At 38.8% G+C, this 18,896-nt stretch overlaps 1 protein-coding gene and 1 pseudogene across 4 annotated transcripts in view; both read right to left on the reverse strand.

The window, feature by feature from the left end:
- Nucleotides 1-18,896, reverse strand: part of LOC26535090 (lachesin) — a 286,736-nt gene that overhangs the window by 52,526 nt on the left and 215,314 nt on the right. The window lies entirely within an intron of this gene.
- LOC6540068 lies at nt 5,941-6,948 on the reverse strand (annotated as a pseudogene).

An 18,896-nucleotide genomic window follows, 5' to 3' on the forward strand; every position in this document is an offset into this window, starting at 1 on the left:
TCGCTATCATCAAGTCGATGTATGACGATGCCAACTTGCCGGTACTGCACAACGGGAAAACTAGTGAACCTTTCCAGACGAACACCGGAATTCGGCAAGGATGCCCGTTATCACCTCTACTCTTCAACGTGGTCGACGAGTTAATGAGCGAAGTATGCTCGTCCAAGCGCGGAATTACGTTTAGCCTTACCAGACAACTTGAGGACTTGGACTATGCGAACGACATCTGTCTTATATCTCATAAAACACAAGCTATGCGATTCAACCACTCCAACCAAGGAAGCATCATCATACACGGGAACCCAATCGAGTTCGTCAACAGTTTCCCATACCTTGGCACCATAATATCCAACAATGGTGGAGTGGATGATGATGTCTCGAGTTGCCTTGGCAAAGCCCGCTCAGCTTTTGGAAGACTATACCGCATTTGGGAAAACAGAGAAATAAGCCGGCGAACAAAGCTCCGGATTTACAATGCGTGTGTTAAATCCATACTGCTATACGGAAAGAGACATGGCTCGCAACGAAGAAAGTAACGTAGAAACTGCAGGTTTTCAGCAACACATTCCTGAGAATCATATGTGGGATATCCTGGCCAAACAGAATAGCCAACACAGAGCTGTGGTGCGTAACGAGCGAGCCCCCGATACACACCCAAATAAGGAAGAAGAAATGGATGTGGATAGGGCATGCTTTCAGGAGAAACCCTCGTAGCATAGTAAGGACGGCACTGGACTGAAACCCCCAAGGAAGTAGGAGGGTAGGAAGGCCAAGAGCAACATGGAGAAGAACCGCTCAACAAGAACTTGCCCAAATAAACATCACATGGGAAAATGCTAAACAGACAGCACAAAACAGAGTTAGATAGAAGGCTCTCGTAGAAGCCCTAAGTTCCCGAGAGGAATAAGAAGGAATTAAAAAGAAAAAAATCATATGATTAACTTCCTTGAAGAGTTATTTCTCAACAGCTGGCTTGACTTCCTCAACATCTATAGAATGGGAAAGCATGCTTGTTTTTCCCAAACCCAAAACAGCGAAAGAAGAAAATTGGTCAATAATTGCCTGCAAGCAAGTTGCAACTTGGCTCGTTGGATATCAGACAAGACATGAGCGTCACTTGGAATTCCTCTATACTCATTTCCGGTGGCAAGAGTCCAAATACGGTCCAAAAATCAATCCCAATATAAATCCTGGCTCAGAAAAGGAATAATACATAATTCTAACTCTTATATCATTTCCTCGAACTGAACCGGCGTTTTAAATCGACCTATCACTTTTTGCATTTGGCCATCGGCCGTACTTACAGTGGTTGCCACCCTCTTAAATGGCTTCCTCTGTCTAACAATTTCTTCGGTCAATCTTCCACCCACGGCATTCATGGACGCACCAATATGTAAAAGGTTGAGTACTGCTCTATCTAATAGGCGAACTTCATCATACGGGCGCTTTTTCTGACTTTTATGTCCGATAGCCTCAATAGTTTTCGCTGCTCGCCAAAAGTCACTAATTCTTAGTATGTTCCGAGAGTATGTTTTATCTAAATTAGTCGTTATGTCCGGTATTGTTTTTTTCTTTAAAATCTAAGGCCAGAAGATCGGCGGACTGCCGTCAGTATCTACGTCTAATTCCTCAAATTGGTTTTTTAAATGGCATCTAAGTTCGCTGGCTTTTCTCGGGGACGGCTGCTGTCTGGGTCGTGTGTTCAGTTTCATGTTTATTTACCCTTGTGGCAGGATGGTTCATAGGAGTTTGGTGCCCCACAACCATAGCAAAATATTTTTGCAGCACACCAATGCAAAAGCATCTACTTCGGCTACTTGATCGGCGTGAAATACTCAAATACTCAATACTCAAATACTCAAGCACTAGCTCGAAAAGGAGCTAGCTATTGGTATCCATAAGTACGCTTAACGTCTTCTAAGAAACCCTCCCTGCGCCGACGGATATCGAAGCTTTTGAACGGAATCTGCGCTTACGTTTAAAAGCTCAAGCCTAATTTCTGGTGAAGAGTTTCTATCAGATCTTTTTCGGCATTGGAATCTCTAGGCAGTCCGTTATCTGCACAATTGCATCATAGAAACACTCAAAGCTCACTCTCTCTTTCTGCTTCCGGTCCCTAATTGACTCTCTTAGATCCACATCCGTGCGCGTATCGCGAAACTGTTTGCGTAAAGCTTCTGTAAGCAAATCCCAACGCGAGTTATCTAACATTTTGCCATAACGCCAAAAAAATTCTCGTGCCTTCCCATCGAAGAGCACGTTAGCGTTGCCGCAGACCAAATCAAATCAGGAATCGCATCTGCCGGGTTAACGCCTACACTCGATATAAGAATTTATCCTTACCAAGAACGTCTTGAGCCCAGCTGAATCGCAGCTGCGGATGATTTGTCCGACCTTATCCGGACGGCTATCAAATCTGAAGCTTCTGTCTCCATGATTTCTGTCTTACATTTTTTTTAGCCCACGAATTAACGAATACTAGCACGCTCACAGGCCACAAAAACGAGATAAAATAAATAATATTAAAACCGAAAAAAATACAACTTCTAAATACTATAACATAAGATTAACGTTCCAAATAATAAAAGGATAAAAATATCTTTCCAAGTTCAGAATCCTGAGATCGCTATGGAATCTATTTTGTTCTAGTTCCACAATAAGATTCTTTAATCTTTAATTTTTGAAGTTTCTTCCAATAGATGAAATCTATAGAAATGTATTTAAATATGCAAGGATTAAAGACGTAGAAAATAATATAATATACATAAGTATAAAAATATAAGTCGGTAAAATCATTCATAACTTCGTTTCGCAAATTAAATATAAATCAAAATCAATAACAAAAGTCTGGCCAGCAAGCATAGCAATGCTTGCAATTAAAAATGCACTTATATGCAAGGAAAAGGTCTCAGCACAAAAGATAAATGACAAAAGAACTGAAGAGCGTTGTCTATTGCTAATCAGCAAAACAACATGAAACGCTTGCCGTGGTCAGACATAAGCTTCGCTGTCTGCAGTCCAAGCGGCTGGCGCTTTTGGACTTCCGTTTTTGTTGGGTTATGCCTTTAACTATTACCCGTGGCCTGAGTTTCTCTACTGAATAATAAGCGCTCAGTAATCACTTTCAAATAATATCAAAATTAATTAGACCCATGAGATGCCCCTTTGCCTATGCCTATCATCCGTGGTCAGCTGCTCGCTTCAAAAGCAAATGCACCTACTAGTCCTATGTGTTTGATATGCACTGACTCGGGCTGCACTGTGTAGAGTATACACAAGTCTGTCTACTTCCTATTCCTATGTTGCCGTCTGCGGCCGGCTAGACGTTTCAAAACTGAGTAATGTTCTTCCGTATTCCTAAGCTTCCGAGGAACTGTGAGTGGAAATAAATGATGTTTTTTAACAGCTTGAGCAACCGTGGCTAAACGACTACCTACCTTGGTCTTAGCCCACCCCTTGGCTGGGAGAAAGATCTAACAATTATTTTTGTGTGTGTGTGAGTCACATAAAACATATATGTTGCCCCACGCTGGGCGCCAAACTTTGTTACAAAATTATTACTAATAATTATATTATTTATAAATGTAACGAACCGCTACACTGACAAAAAATATAACAGGCAAGGTGTTGACTCGCAATCTGAGCGCACTCAAGATGGTGGTCCGGCTTAGACTCGTCGACTACGGGGGTGATGGTCTTGCTCAGATCTTGGAATGCCTATGCATAAATTTAGCTAAAGATAATTGCGTGCAACAACAAGCTTTATCCGGGATAGAGAAACGCTCACACTAATATATAAATGCTGCAGGAAAAATATGTTCATCTTTAACAGAACCTTTCTCTTACCTCCTCAGCGCTTAATAGCCTGAGCGACTCTTTTGCCAGTGCTACTCTACATTACAAGACAAAGCTAGCTGCGGCCACTTTCAAACTCCTTTAAAACATTATACAATTTTATTCAAATCTGAAAGGAAATAAATCTTTTAAAGTAAGCAACACATAATACAATTATAAATAGTATACAATAAAATATGCAATTAATATCGAGAATAAAATATTATTTAAATTACGGAATTTTTTTCAATTTAATTATTGTATAAAATGGAATGGGACTGCAATTTAAAGTAGGACTAAGATTCATTGGCAAATTTTCGGAATATTCTAGAGGAATATTGCCGCTGAAACGGTATTTTTAATGCAAAAACAATAATCAATGCAAAACACAAAACCTTTTAACTCGAACCAAATGCACGACTTAATGTACTCCTTCACGTCCTTTACCAGTCTAGGCCAATAATAATACCTTCTTAGCCTCTCTAACGTTTTATGCACACCTCCATGTGAAGCTAAGGGATCTTCATGAGCACTTTTAAGAGCTTTGGGCACTAGGCCCCTATGAATCCATAACTTCCAGCAAAAACTATCATGTACCGGGTCTCCTGTTAAATGCTCTGTCTTTCTGTAGAGAAATCCATCAGCTACTTTTAAGTCCGGAAGACTGCTAACGTTGGCTTTAACTTTCTCCACAAGTTCCGTATAGTCAAGATCGCTTAAATGTTCAGACTCCAAATCAACTAACAACCCATGACTTGCATCTAAAGCCGCAACCTCTTCCTCATTGACCCATGATAAAGCATCAGGGACTACATTGAGCTTGCCGCTTCTATGCTCAATTTTAAAATTGAAGCCTTGAAGTTTCAAAGTCCACCGAGCATGCCTCGAATTCAAATCGGTCTGAGACATCAGCCACTTAAGCGACGCATGGTCGGTGATGACTGTAAAATAATGACGTAAGCTCGGAACCGTATTATGCAGATAATGGCAGCCAAACACCATTTCTCACTGACTGTGTACTACTATTGCCTTGATCAGCTTCTTCGATAATAATGCTATTGGGCATTCTAACACTCCTTCCACTCCGGAGTTGTATACTACGTTTGTCTGATTTTGAATGAGTTGAATGAGATAGAATTCCGAAACATAACGACAAAACACAGCCGGGGAATTTCATACTGTCCGTAGTGAGTCTCGAAAGCTGTGAACTTCCTGGAATCTTTGTCGATCGGTTCGTAAAAAAATCCGTTCATTATGTCAAGAGTGGTAAATTTTCGACCCCTGCAATCTATCCAGAACATCGTCTATCAGGCTCATTGGAAAGTTGTCCTTCTTGACTTTCTGGTTAAGTTTCCGATAGTCACAACAAAATCTCTTCGATCCATCCTTTTTTGAGACTAGTACCACAGGTGATGCATACTCTGAGCAACTTGGTACAACTATTCCCTGTAAAAGCCAGTATTGCACCTGATTGTCAATGAAACATTTGTTCTCGTACGAAGTTCGTCGTGGGCGCTGATAAACGGGTACATCATCTTTCAATATGATCTTCATACTAACTGAAGACGCTAATGACTTTGGTGGTCTACAATCTTTGACTAGGTTTTCTACATTTAGCTTCTGACTCTTTTCCAGGTGAGATAGATTAATTTTGTCAAAGAAAGTGGACTCTTCGATGATCTCAGAGAGCATTCCTTTGAATAGCGAAATCCTTTACTTTTTCTGAAGACGACAGACGGCATCCTATTGTCCTTAGCTTACCTTCGCCAATGCCTATCTGATTTTTACCTACAGCCTTCAGCTTTAAATCTTTAAAGCTTCTGAAAATATCCTCCCTCATTAAGCACAAGTCGCATCCCGAATCGATCATCGCTACAAATGTCAAACCATGTGCTACTAACATTTTTTTTGTACTCTTTTTCAACATAGACTTTTCTCATTCTTGATGACATTATTTTTCTTACCAACGCAGTTTTTCGATATGTGCCCTTTCTGGTTGCAATTATAGCAAACTATGTCACCCTTACAATCTCTGGCAATGTGGCCTTCACTGCTGCACATAAAGCATTTTCTATGTCCATTACTCTGTCCTTCAAGTCAAGCTGAATTTCACTAGGAAATGTTTCATGGATGTAAAATAGAAATCCCTAAGCCTCGAGAAGTTGACTATCCATATGGGATTGGGGTGCTTCCAATTTCTTCAGTTTTGCCTGCGCCATGGCCAGCATTCGCGTCTTCCATATCTCGTAGTCCTCCGCCTGAGGCTTCTGTGCCTTCTTCGCCTCCTGGCCCTTGATATTCTCATTCTGGATGTCCTTAAGTTTACCATCCACATCGATGCTTGATGCTACTTTGCTCTCCTTGTGGTACGTTGCTATCATGCGTTCCCACTGCTGCTTAAACTGCTGAAACTGGGAGGGTCGCAGGTTACTGAAGGTCATGAGCTTTGACTTGGAGACCTTCTTTTTGACCATGCGGCAGGCCTGGAACACGGCCATAGTGGCGTACTGAGGATGGGTGATGTCGATACCGGTGTCCTCGGTGGCCGCTACGGCCCTGAAGAGAGTCATTAGCTCCTCCGCCTTGCGGGCAACTTCGTTGAGACCCAGCTGGACCAAGGAAGTCATTCACTCTAGCCAGTTTTTTTTAGGTCCAGGAGCTTTTTAAACATCCGCTTGTTGTTGAGGTAGTGGCTCTTGCACAATGCGGACAATTTTAGAGCCTGCTCCTTGTCGAACCCGATCCCCGTCATGCAGGAAGCGAGATCCGCACACAACACTATCTTCCCGTACTCGTTGATCTGCAGGAGGACATTCGTTGAGCGCAGTTCCAGAAGGCGCCCTAATTCAGTATTTTTCTCTAAAACGTTTGGCTCCTCCCATTTTTGTAATTAACTGTTCTATTAAGGTTGTCATTGTACTTATGAATAAAAGGCTGAATTTCACGTCGTGTCGTTTTACTGCCACCTCTTTTTTAATAATTTCCTTACTTTTTCTTTTCCCTTTATGTTTTCGTAATAAGAAATTTCGTCCTTTAGCTCATTGATTTATCCTGCCATCCGGTATGCCCTCTAAAACATACGAAACGAAAATTAATTTAAATGTTAAACTATCCCCTCAAAAATATTACACAATGTTAAACAATTTTTAAAAACCAATTTGTTAAATACGCCGCCTCTCGTCGAATGCTCTTACGTCGGGTACAGACGTCGCTGATGCTGCTCATCGTTATTTCGTCGATTTGTTCAAAACTCCTCGCTGTGCAAAATGAGTTGTTGCAATATTGCCAGCTCCAAGTCTTGCCTCCTTTTGCGTCTCCCTTTCTCTTTCTTGCGTCGCTGCTCCTGTTTTTATTTCTTCGTCGTCCCTGTCGAAACACGTAGTTGTTATAGTGCACGCTTGATCCTCCTTACGTCGTCGATGCTTTTCTTTCTCGTCTTTGTCGAGAAAAGATCCAGAATTTGCTCCAGTTTTGCTTCGTCAAATTGTCGCAGGCCTGTTCCTGTTTTCCTTCGTTCTCTCGAATTCTCACGCACACAGGGTAAACACATTTTGAGTTAGAAAATGCTTCTTCATGTACACTTTCCAATGGTTTTTCTTCTCCGAATCTTCAAAAGTTTGCGGACTGTGTCTTTTATGATTTTTTCGCCGTTGTATCTATTTTATCATTTACAGTTAGTGGTAACGCACTTATATTAATTTTTATATTCTTTGGATATTTCCGGACGTGCCCCCAATAATTTTTAGGGATAATACAAATTAACTTTATTTATTTGGGTAGTGTTCACAAGGTTTTAAAATATGATTGTAAAATGAAAAAACTACGACTCTCGCACTAATGACCACATCGACTGACCTCGAAATTTTGATGAACTCACTCCAGGAAACAATGTTTGAGCTGTAGTGTCCATTTTCCTACAGTAACATTTGTTTCTTTTTTCTTTCCCCTTTTGCTAGTTCCGAAAGCAATTAGCTTAAGCGTGGCATATCTTTAATTCGGTAACCTTGGATAAGCTAGTGCATCGTTTGTGCGTGCCGACACCCACGCATGTTTGTCGACTTCGGCTGCACTTGCGGTTGTCGCATGATCGGCTTTGATATATGCCTAGGCCGAGTCTGAGTACAGCGGACTCGAAGAACAGCAGCCGACCAAATAAGTTCAAGTCAAGTGAGTGAAATAAATTTATATATTTTGCTGAAAATATTATATATACATGTTAAATATAATAATATCAGTTCAAAACCGGCAAACATACGCATAAATTTAATTTCTGTGAATTTCAAGTGCATTTATAAAAAGTGGCCAGTGCCTATTTAGTGCCAGTGCCTTCTTATATAATATATATCGTCTGGAGAAAATTCCTGCATGTTTATAGCAGAAGAAAATCCCACCCCAAATTGGCACACGAGGTTTTGGCAGTTTTGTGACGTCATGGCAAACCTCGTTTGAGTTATTTGCAACTGCGGTGTTCGCAGTGCTGCGGCCGTTTTGGTTATGTGGAGCTGCGCTGCCGCTGCTCTGCCTAATTCTTCGCTGCTTGGGTTGTTTGAGCTCTGCTTTAGTTATTTTGCTCTGCCTTGGATATTTGGTGCAGCGCTGCCGCAGATTTTCGCTATGTCTTGGAAGTATTTCGACCAATAAACTGGAATAAAAATATGACGGCTGCCAATTAAATTTATATTGAAAATTTCTGAACCGTCTCCAAGGAAGATAGCGATGCCAACTCTTTATTGACCAATTTTCCGAACAATGTGCTAGGTCTTCACAAAATTTCGTTCTGCGAACCAAACTGGATCAGACGTATAATTATTAAAAGTGGCTAAGAAGAATTGATATAGAAATTTCCATTGTTTCAATAATTCGGACGCTGTGTCGTATTATGCCACTAATTTAAATGCTTTCCTTTTTTTGAATTGAAATACTTAAAACATAAAGTAAATTTTGTATTTTTATTAACTTAATATTAATAAAATTAAATAAGGAATGATCAAGAGCTAATTAATTAGTAATTGATTATAATTTAATCAATTTTATTTGATTTTCCCCTATTTTTCTTTATTATTTTTATTTAATGGTCTATCATAGTTTGTTTTATTTTTGTTTTTAAACTTAAACCATGCATTAGTTCTTATATTTTTCATTATTTAAAATACTATGATTTACTTATATTTTTTTTCTTTAATTTTGTTTATCCTTCATTATGATTATTATTTAAGAAGCTCAGTTCAGCTTAAACATAATTTTTTTGTAATCTTGTAATTATAATTATAATAATTAATATATAATTGAAATGAAGGTTTAATTTTTTTTCTTGTGGGTGTGTCGCCAATCACCATGCCGATCCTAGAACATAAATAGTAGCTATGTTAACATTAGCTTAAGGGACAACCCATATATTTTCTCCGGTGTTGTCAAGGTAGGGAGGGTGTATAATAAGGTAAAATTAACATCTCATACCCTAGAGTTAATCGGAACCGAATGTTTCTGTCAATAATCCGGTATCTATCTTTTTATTGGGACAGAATTTATTTCCTTTTTTTTATACATATCCTGTTGATTTTTGTTCATTTGAAACCGTGCACTTAAAGTATTGTGAAAATGTGCTCCCATGAATTATAGAGTAGTCAAGAACCCCGCCCCATCAGTCGAGCTAGTTAGAGCAAATGCTAGAAGTGCACACTGCCGAGCTCTGGCAGGGCCCTGGAGCTAGGAAGAATTAAAAAAAAAAAAAAGTAAAAGGACTGCACACTTCACAATTGGCGCCCAACGTGGGACTTAAACACACCTGTCTAAAATCCTTTAGATATTTATACTCAAAACATCTGTATAAATGTGTTAGTTAGCTTCGCTATTTTGCTCGCATAACCCACCCATTAAATTCCAATTTATTTTGTGTTTCAAACAAGGTTTTCTTTGTAACAAAAGTGTTTTTAAGACACTCGGAAAATCGTCTTGTGGAATTAAACAGGTAACTTATCTAAACAATACACTGGTTATTAAGACCCAAAACGCTACGGTTGTCAGCGAGGCTGTTCCACCTTCTCTTAATTCGATTAGGGATTCTTCGGTAAATCCCAGAGGCACCAATAAAAGAGGTAGAGGAGCAACTCCTAGGAGGGGTATGAATACTCGAGCAGTGATTCGAAATAATGACGAACTTCCTATCGAAAGCTGTCCAACTGTTGTATCCAAAGAAGATACTCGCTCTTCTGTGTTAAATAGAGATGACGTCAGTCATCTCGTTAGAGAGGCTACCGATGCTAGTCAAGGCCGATTCCTTCAATCCATAAAAGGCAGTCCAAGCTCAACTAGCTGGCCTAAATATAAACCGAGCAGAACAGGTTGAACCACATCAAAGTTTAAGACCCAATAATAGACATTTCACCGTGCCTCCAGCTGCATCATCTTCACTTAACTGTTTAAGCAATCCTTAAGATATATCCAGAAACACTTCTAAAATCTTTTTGGATAAAGCTGCAGGCGTTATTCAAAGCTGGAGGATTAAATTTGATAGCAGTAGGGAAGGCATGTCAGCACAGGACTTTCTCTACCGAATTCGTTCCTTGGCAGTCCAGAACTTGGGTGGAGATTATCAGCTTCTATGCGATAATCTACACTTATTGTTCTCGGGAAGGGCCAATGATTGGTTCTGGCGGTTCCACCACCTAATTTTTTTGGGAAACATTCTGTAATGAGTTTCGTAAAAAATTTTAAGATGTCGAAGACGATATTGACGTCTGGGAAAACTACCAGAGGGATGTGGCAAACAGAACCCACTTGTCGCATCCAAAGTAATTACCGTAGATAGTGGTGCTCAAACAGTCAAGTCGCAGAACAGAGCCAACCAAATTTAATTAAAACCGGAATAGACCCCCACTTGCCTTTTCATTTACGTTTACCTAATTACAAAGCCGCTAAGAAACGTATATATGCTGAAGTTGACAGCATTTATTTAAATTTGAGACCAAAACTATCTACTTTGATCGTCAAGATAGATTAAATCAACCCGCAAAAGATTAGTCTCGGCAATAATCTCTAAGTCCGATAAGCGACATTACACCGATCTTAAGCTAGGAGGAAACCAACATAAAGCTTTGTTGGATTTAGGCGCCACGATCAGCTGTGTGGGGAAATGCTGCTGCTCTTAGAAACAGCCCTCAATTTCGAAAATGTTCTGGAGTCATCCAAACGGCTAATGGCTCTAACTGTCCAGGCAAGTTCGTTGCTGATATTACATATCGAGATATTACCAAGCCGATAGAATTTTTTATTATCCCTGATCTGAGTCAGGATGTTTATTTAGGCGTTGATTTTGGCGTTTCTTTGGACTATGAGATCAGTTGCTAGATCCCATAGGAGAAGTATCTGAATTAGATACTGGAGGCGAGGCTCAAAACGAACATCCAAATATGCACACTTTGAATGCAGGACGGCGTTTTTGTCTTAATTCCGTCATCGCCAAGTTGCGTTTGTGCTTAGATTCGAGAGCCGTAAATAAATATACTCGGAAAGATACCTACCCTCTGCCACATATCGACGGCAACTTATGCCGGCAACCGCCTGCTCGATACCTAACTGGTCTAGACATGAAGCATGCTTTTTGGCAAGTTCCGCTTGAAGAAAAATCTAGGCAATACACCGCATTCACAATCCCAAACAGGCCCTTGTACCAGTATAAGGTAATGCCGTTTGGACTGTGCAATGCACCCCAGACCTTATGTAGGCTTATGGAAAAAGTAATACCACCACATTTGCGAACAAGGGTGTTCGCTTATTTAGACGATCTATTTTGTTAGACGACTTTGATTCCCACATGAGCCTTTTAAAGGAAGTCGCCTTATATCTCCGGGAAGCCAACTTGACTATTAATATACAAAAGTCTAAGTTTCCATGCGGGAGATTAAATATCTCGGTTTCATAATTGGCGATGGCCAATTAAAGACCGATTTCGAGAAAATACACGTTATCTAAGATTTTCCAATTCCCAAATCAGTAAAACAACTTAGAAGATTTTTAGGACTCTCAGGTTGGCATAGGAGATTCGTTGAAAGCTATGCCGCAATTAGCTTTCCACTAACTGAGCTTCTCAAGAAAAACAAATGCTTCGAGTGGAATGAAGCCGCAGAAGAAGCTTTCAAGGAACTGAAATCCAGTCTAACTACAGCTCCAGTGCTTAGGTCTTCCGATTTCTCTAAACCATTCATACTTATTTGCGACGCTAGCACCCATGGTCTTGGCTGCGTATTAGCTAAAAAGAATGAAGAGGGCGAAGAGCTACCTATTGCGTTTATGTCGGAGAAGTTGTCAAAGCCCCAAAGAAACTACACTGTCACTGAGCTTGAGTGCTTAGCCGTAATCCGGGGCATTAGGAAATTTCGCGCTTATGTCGAGGGTCAGGCTTTCCAGGTAATTACCGATCACGCCTCGCTCAAATGGTTAATGGCACAAAAAGATCTAACAGATTAGCTCGATGGGCAATCTATGTATTTTTTGGAGATTAGTCATCGAAAGGGTACTGAGAATATCGTAGCCGACAATTTATCTAGATAATGATATCGGTCCGATAGTAGACTTAACATAGAAAGAGTTTAACTCAATCGAGTACCAAGATCTCATTAGGCGCGTACAAGAAAATCAGCTGAAGTTGCCTGATTTAAAAGTTATCGATAACTTTGTATATAATCGCACGCAACACGCAACTGGTGATGCAACGCAAAAAGCAGTGTCATGGAAATTATGGATTCCAACAGCTCTCACTGAAGATATTCTCTATCGTGCACTTAATTCACCCGATGCAGCTCACTCACTCACGGCACAGGTAAATTAATAGAAAAGCTGAAGAGATATCTGTTTTGGCCAGGAATGGTGACTCAAATACGTACTTACGTACGCTTGTTCTGTTTGTAGGACTACAAAAAGCCCAAATACTGTTTTGCGACCACCTATGGGTAAACCCAGGGTAAACCCTCAGATAGAGCGTTTCAGAAACTATATATTGATCTGCTGGGACCCTACCCCAGGTCAAAGAAAGGTAACATAGGAATTCTTATCATCGTTGAGCATCATACTAAATTTAATTTCTTACATCCTTAAAAGAAGTTTACTTCGAACCGGATTTGTGACTATTTAGAGAATTTTTTGTTTTACGTTTTTAGGGTACCCGAGGTAATACTAACCGATAACGGTTTCCAATTCAAATCTGGCTGTTTTGAATCGTTCTTAACACGATTTGGCATTAATCAACCATATGTGTACAGCTGTCTATTCGCCACAGGCCAACGCCAGTGAAAGGCTAAATAGATCAGTTCTTGCGGCAATTCGAACATATATTGGTAATGACCATTCGAATTGGGATAGCCATCTCAACGAAATTAGTGGTTCATTTAGAGTCTGTGTTCACCGCAGCACTAGATTCTCGCCCTATTTCTTGGCGTTTGGCCAAAACATGATATTAAATGGTCAAGATTACGAGCTTCTTCAAAAAATTAATCTCCTGTCTGACGATACTTCTCTTAAACAGCAGGACGTGATTCAGATTGCTAGAGCAAAAGCTAAAGAGACGTTATAATCTACGATTTCCTACAGGGTAATTTTTTTTACCCCTTTTGCTAGTTCCGAAAGCAATTAGCTTAAGCTTGGCTTATCTTTAATTCGGTCACCTTGGATAAGCTAGTGCATCGTTTGTGCGTGCCGACACCCACGCATCAAAGACATTAGAATAATAAGATGCGTAACGCATCTGCACTATGCAGCCACTTTTTTGGTGACGACCAAAATTGCTCTCTTTTCGCTCGCCTAAAATCGTAAGCGGTAAAATCTAAAAATAGAACTGTCTTGCTTGTAGTAGCGTAAAAACAATAAAGGAGATCGTGTGCATGTGTGCGTGCTTATGCTAAAAGACGATTTTAGGGCCGAAATCAATTTTGATCTAAGAAACAAATTTGATTAATGTTTTGAAAGAAGTTTTTTATACCCGTTACTCGTAAAGCATTTCTTACCACCCATAATTGCGCGCTTTTTTAAAAATATCAAAATAAAATAAAATTTAAGTGAATCTTATTTGCATTTTAAATACTGAAAATTGGTAATTTTTATACTAGTCATTTGACTAAAAAACTATAGTAAATAATTAAAATGTATATAAAGTAAATTATTAAAACTGTAATTTAAAACAAAGAATTTTCAAAAAAAAAAGAAATTACATTTAAAATATTTCATAAAAATAGTTCATAAACTAAAATAATTAATTATCAAATAAATAAAAATATGGAAACTCTTTATTGCAAAATTTATTTCATTGATGCACGAAGTGCGGATATAAGCACCGAAGAGTCTTTGACGTCTTATATTTAATGAAAACTATTCTAATATAAAATCATATTTGAAAATTATTATGCATTATTAGGTACATAGCTTGTGCTATTATTATTTCTATGTTGAATTTAAATAATTGTTATGTTAAGGCAATGCAAAACTAGAGTTTTTAAGTGGTGGCAATTTATAAAAAATAATATAGATTTAAAGTCTAAGAACTTCTAAAATGAAGGGCATATTTTGTTATTTTTACAATGCATGTGCATACGTGTGCACCAATACAGTGGTCAGCTGTCGCTGTATGCGTACAAGAGAGCTGTTGGCTCTAGAGCTCTCCGCTCTCTGGCCTTTGAACAAAATTTCGAGAGAGCCTGGAGCCACTTGAAAAGCCACCACGAAAAAATCGTGTGCAAAAAAATCGTATGACGTTACGCATCTTGTTATTCTAATGTCTTTGCACGCATGTTTGTCGACTTCGGCTGCACTTGCCGTTGTCGCATGATCGGCTTTGATATATGCCTAGGCAGAGTCTGAGTACATCGGACTCTAAGAACAGCAGCCGACCAAATAAGTTCAAGTCAAGTGCGTGAAATAAATTTATATATTTTGCTGAAAATTTAGTGCCAGTGCCTTCTTATCTAATATATATCGTCTGGAGAAAATTCCTGCATGTTTATAGCAGAAGAAAATCCCACCCCAAATCTCGTTTGAGTTATTTGCAACTGCGCTGTTCGCAGTGCTGCGGCCGTTTTGGTTATGTGGAGCTGCGCTGCCGCTGATCTGCCTAATTCTTCGCTGTTTTGGTTGTTTGAGCGCTGCTTTGATTATTTTGCTCTGCCTTGGATGCCGCAGATTTTCGCTATGTCTTGGAAGTATTTCGACCAATAAACTGGAATAAAAATATGACGGCTGCCAATTAAATTTATATTGAAAATTTCTGAACCGTCTCCAAGGAAGATAGCGATGCCAACTTTTTATTGACCAATTTTCCGAAAAATTTGCTAGGTCTTCACAAAGTTTCGTTCTGCGAGCCAAACTGGATCAGACGTATAAATATTAAAAGTGGCTAACAAGAATTGATATAAAAAATCCCATTGTTTCAATAATTCGGACGCTGTGTCGTATTATGCCACTAATTTAAATGCTTTCCTTTTTTTGAATTGAAATACTTAAAACATTAAGTAAATTTTGTATTTTTATTAACTTAATATTAATAAAATTAAATATGGAATGATCAAGAGCTAATTAATTAGTAATTGATTATAATTTAATCAATTTTATTTGATTTTCCCCTATTTTTCTTTATTATTTTTATTTAATGGTCTATCATAGTTTGTTTTATTTTTGTTTTTAAACTTAAACCATGCATTAGTTCTTATATTTTTCATTATTAAAAATACTATGATTTACTTATATTTTTTTTCTTTAATTTTGTTTATCCTTCATTATGATTATTATTTAAGAAGCTCAGTTCAGCTTAAACATAATTTTTTTGTAATCTTGTAATTATAATTATAATAATTAATATATAATTGAAATGAAGGCTTAATTTTTTTCTTGTGGGTCTGTCGCCGAACACCATGCCGATCCTAGAACATAAATATAAGCTATTTTAACGTTAGCTTAAGGGACAACCCATATATTTTCTCCGGTGTTGTCAAGGTAGGGAGGGCGTAGAATAGGATAAAATTAACATCTCATACCCTAGAGTCAATTGGAACCGAATGTTTCTGTCAAAAATCCGGTATTTATCTTTTTATTGGGACTTACATTTTTTTTAATTCATTTTTTTTTTTATACATATCCTGTTCATTTTTGTTCATTTGAAATCGTGCATATCCTGTTGATTTTTGTTCATTTGAAACCGTGCACTTAAAGTATTGTGAAAAGGTGCTCCCATGAATTATAGAGTAGTCAAGAACCCCGCCCCATCCGTCAAGCTAGTTAGAGCAAATGCGAGAAGTGCACACTGCCGAGCTCTGTCATAGCAAAAAAAAAACAAGAGAGAACGCTATAGTCGAGTTCCCCGACTATCTGATACCCGTTACTCAGCTAGTGGAAGAGAGAAGGAGAGTCTTAAACGCAGTTTTTGGCGGTTTGTAGGCGTTACAGTGGGCGTGGCAGAAAGTTTTTTGGCAAATCGATAGAAATTTACAAGACCAATACAAAAATGACAAAATATCAAAACATTTTTCAAAAGTTTGGGCGTAGCAGCTTTGGGCGGTTTGAGGGCGTTAGAGTGGGCGTGGCCAAAAGTTTTTATGCAAATAGATAGAAATTTACAAGACTAATACAAAAATGAAAAAATATTAAAACATTTTTCAAAAATGTGGGCGTGGCAGTTTTGGGCGGTTTGTGGGCGTGAGATTGGGCGTGGCAACATGAAACGACAAACTTGCGCTGCTTCTATGTCCCTGGAGTCTGTATGCCTAATCTCAACTTTCTAGCTTTTGTAGTTCCTGAGATCTCGACGTTCATACGGACGGACAGACGGACGGACAGACGGACGGACAGACGGACATGGCCAGATCGACTCGGCTATTGATCCTGATCAAGAATATATCTACTTTATATGGTCGGAAACGCTTCCTTCTGCCTGTTACATACTTTCCAACGAATCTAGTATACCCTTTTACTCTACGAGTAACGGGTATAAAAAGTAAAAGGACTGCACACTACAGAGCTTATGCGAAACGAAAATATACTGAAACAGTTCTTGTGTCTTTAATATCAATAGATTATCACTTTAAATATCTATATGGATCGCGAATGGCGTATCACGGCATAAACTCGAACTATCCCAGTTACTTTCAGAAAAAAAAATTTATATCTCCTCTCCGAGACACATCTACCAGACATGCACAACGTCCATATTCCAGGATACCTATTCTACGCCACAAATCATTCGTACCGCAAAATCCATGGCGGCTCTGGTATACTTATCGAAAGTCGCATCAAACACTACCTTTACCACTGCAATTCACTTCCATAAGCATGCAATCCAGCAGCGGCCCCGTTTTTCTGGCCGCAGTCTACTGCCCAACTTTTCAACTCACTTGGTGGGCGATTCAAGGCGGCCGGTGACGTGTAATCAAGCAAATATGCCAAGCATACTCGTGTTCTGACTTTACAGTGAACGGTCGTGTTTCTTTTTGCGCTCTGAATTTAATTTTGTTTGCTTCTATTTTGTAAATATTTTTGTATACATAATGAAAACAACTCCATTCTCCTCACGATTAAATCTTGGCTTATTACTGCACATTTCTTAGCATTTATTAAACATGTTGTGTTTTTCGTCCTTTTTTTTTTGTTTTTGCCGTTTAGCGTTGTTTTTATATGCACGTTAACTCGACTGTGCACCCGCTCTCTCGCTCTCCCACACAAAATCCAAAGTTCTAAGCGTGCAGACTGCACTTATGCGTTACATTAAACGACTCACTTGTGTATTTCGATTTTGTTTTGTTTGTACAGCAGCCCGAATAAAAACAAGAGGGAACTATATAGTCAAGTGAGTTCCTCGACTATTATATGCGAACGAGAAAGCTAAAAAAGTTATTTGGCATATAGATAGAAATTGGGGAAAAAATTTAGATAAATAATTCAAGAAAATTCAACAAATTTCACAAGGGTGGCCATCGGGGTTTTGGACGGTTTGCCCGCGTTACAGTAGTCGTGGCCAACATTTTTTTTAGCATATTATTAGCAAAAAAAAAAAAATTAAAAAAACCAACATATTTTTCACGCCCACCCACAAATCACCTAAAACTAACACACCAACACTATTGAACAATGTTTTGATATTTTGGAATTATTTAATAGTATTGTAAATTTCTATCGATCTGTAGAAATACTTTTTGCCACGCCCATTCTTACGCCCACAAAGCGGCAAAAGCGGTCAGTATTGAAATTTCTCATCGCACTTCCACTAGCTGAGTATCCGGTATTAGATAGTCAGGGAACTCGACTATAGCGTTCTCTCTTAGCTTTTATTTAATTATACCCATTACTCGTAGAGTAAAAGGGTATACTAGATGTCCGACCATATAAAGTATATATATTCTTGATCAGGATCAATAGCCGAGTCGATCTGACCATGTCCGTCTGTCCGTATGAACGTCGAGATCTCAGGAACTACAAAATCTAGAAAGTTGAGATTAAGCACGCAGACTCCAGAGACATAGACGCAGCGCAAGTTTGTTGATTCATGCCTAAAACCTAACGCCCATTCTAACGCCCACAATCCGCCAAAAACTGTCAGTTCTGAAGACTCTCTTTCGCACTTCCACTAGCTGAGTAACGGGTATCAGATAGTCGGGGAACTTGACTGTAGCGTTCTCTCTTGTTTTATACTTTATTATTAGCTGTTATTTATAGTATTGGTAGCGGACCTGAGAAGATTATTGCTTCCATTTTTAGTCCAACAGGACATTTTGGTATAAAATATATTACCATGATTATTATTACAATAATTAAACCAAAGCGGATTCATGGCGGTAATCTTAATCTTTCAATTTGTAATGATGCTCTTTTCTGTATTTCTTATCATTATTCAAACGTTAAAATTGTTTAGTATGTAATGATAATTTCAACAAATACCAACTAATTTTCGAAACTTCACTATCTTCTCCTATATAAGGTGTTGATAGTGCTTCTTCGATTTCAGATTAAATATTATGGTGGGCAACTAAAATTTATCGTCGGTTTTTGCTGTACAATATCAGCTTCAACAGCGGATCCATCAGCCGCGA

The sequence above is a fragment of the Drosophila yakuba genome, unplaced genomic scaffold (assembly GCF_016746365.2).
Source record: "Drosophila yakuba strain Tai18E2 unplaced genomic scaffold, Prin_Dyak_Tai18E2_2.1 Segkk2_quiver_pilon_scaf, whole genome shotgun sequence".
Taxonomy (NCBI): Eukaryota; Metazoa; Arthropoda; class Insecta; order Diptera; family Drosophilidae; genus Drosophila; species Drosophila yakuba.